We start from the raw sequence: 2006 nt of genomic DNA on the forward strand, positions 1-2006 counted from the left end.
GTGAGGCTTTGCGGCGCTGGGGAAGCTTTGGGGGAAGAAGCGGAAAGGAAGGCCGCGAAACCGCAAGGGGTGATGGGAGCTGTAGTTCCGGGCCCCATTGGGCTCCGTTAAAACACGGGTAAAAAAGACTACAAGTCCCGTGAGGCTTTGCGGCGCTGGGGAAGCTTTGGGGGAAGAAGCGGAAAGGAAGGCCGCGAAACCGCAAGGGGTGATGGGAGCTGTAGTTCCGGGCCCCATTGGGCTCCGTTAAAACACGGGTAAAAAAAGACTACAAGTCCCGTGAGGCTTTGCGGCGCTGGGGAAGCTTTGGGGGAAGAAGCGGAAAGGAAGGCCGCAGCGGCGCAAGGGGTGATGGGAGGTGTAGTTCCGGGTCCCATTGGGGTTCGTTATAACGTGAGGTTAAAAGACTACAGGTCCCATGGGGCTTTGCGGCTCTAGGGAGGCCAATCAAGGACGAAGTGGAAAGGAAGACCCTGAGGACGCAAGGGATGATGGGAGTCGTAGTTCTGGGCCCCATTGGGGCTCGTTGTAAGGTGAGGGGAAAAAACTACAAGTCCCGTGAGGCTTTGCGGCGCTGGAGAAGGTCTAGAGGGAAGAAGCGGAAAGGAAGGCCGCGAAACCGCAAGGCGTGATGGGAGCTGTAGTTCTGGGTCACATAGGGGTTAATGGAGTAGATAGGGGAATGGACTACAGGTCCCGTGAGGCTTTGCGGCTCCAGGGAGGCCAATCAAGGAAGAAGTGGAAAGGAAGGCCCGGAGGACGCAAGGTATGACGGGAGCTGTAGTTCCGGCTCAATAAGGAGTCAATGGAGTAGATGGGGGACTGGACTACAAGTCCCATGAGGCTTTGCGGCGCCTATGGGGCTCCAGGCCCTAATCTATGGGGCAGAGACCCCCCTATAGGGCCCTATGGGGTCTCTATGGGGCTCCAGGACCAGATCTATGGGGCAGGGTCCCCCTATAGGGCCCTATGGGGCCCTAGGACAGAATCTATGGGGCAGAGACCCCCCCTATAGAGCCCCAGGCCCCAATCTATGGGGCAGGGACCCCCTATGGGGCCCTATGGGGCCTCTATAGGGCCCCAGCCCCCGATCTATGGGGCAGGGTCCCCATATGGGACCTCTATGGGGCTCTAGGGCCGGATCTATGGGGCAGAGACCCCCTATGGGGCCCTATGGGGCTCTAGAGTCAGATCTATGGGGCAGAGACCCCCTATAGGGTCTCTATGGGGTCTCTATAGGGCCCCAGCCCCCAATCTATGGGGCAGAGCCCCCCTATAGGGCCCCAGGCCCCAATCTATGGGACACCAGGACCCAATATATGGGGCAGGGACCCCCTATGGGGTCCCTATGGGGTCTCTATGGGTCCCCAGCCCCCAATCTATGGGGCAGAGACCCCCCTATAGGGCCTCTATGGGGTCTCTATAGGTCCACAGCCCCCAATCTATGGGGCAGGAACCCCCCTATAGGGCCCCAGGACCCAATCTATGGGGCAGGGTCCCCCTATAGGGCCTCTATGGGGCTCTAGGGCCAGATCTATGGGGCAGAGACCCCCCTATAGGGCCCCAGCCCCCAATCTATGGGGCAGAGTCCCCCTATGGGGCCTCTATGGGTCCCTAGAACAGAATATATGGGGCAGAGACCCCCCTATAGGGCCCCAGGCCCCAATCTATGGGGCACCAGGACCCAATCTATGGGGCAGGGTCCCCCTATAGGGCCTCTATGGTGCTCTAGGGCCAGATCTATGGGGCAGAGCCCCCCTATAGGGCACCAGCCCCCAATCTATGGGGCAGAGCCCCCCCTATAGGGCCCCCCGCTCTCCCCGCCCCACCCCCTCGCCGGGGTCACCGGGGCCACTTGGGGGGCAGCCGAGCGTGCCCATGGCGGGGGGGGGGGGGTGGTTATGGGGTCAGGTTATGGGGCCAGCCCCACAGCTCCGCCCCACGGCCGCCCTATATCAGTGGGGGGCGATGTGGGGCCGGGGCTGTGGGGCTGGGGTTGGGGGGCG

Source organism: Aythya ferina, assembly GCF_964211825.1.
Source record: "Aythya ferina genome assembly, chromosome: 37".
NCBI classification, from domain to species: Eukaryota; Metazoa; Chordata; class Aves; order Anseriformes; family Anatidae; genus Aythya; species Aythya ferina.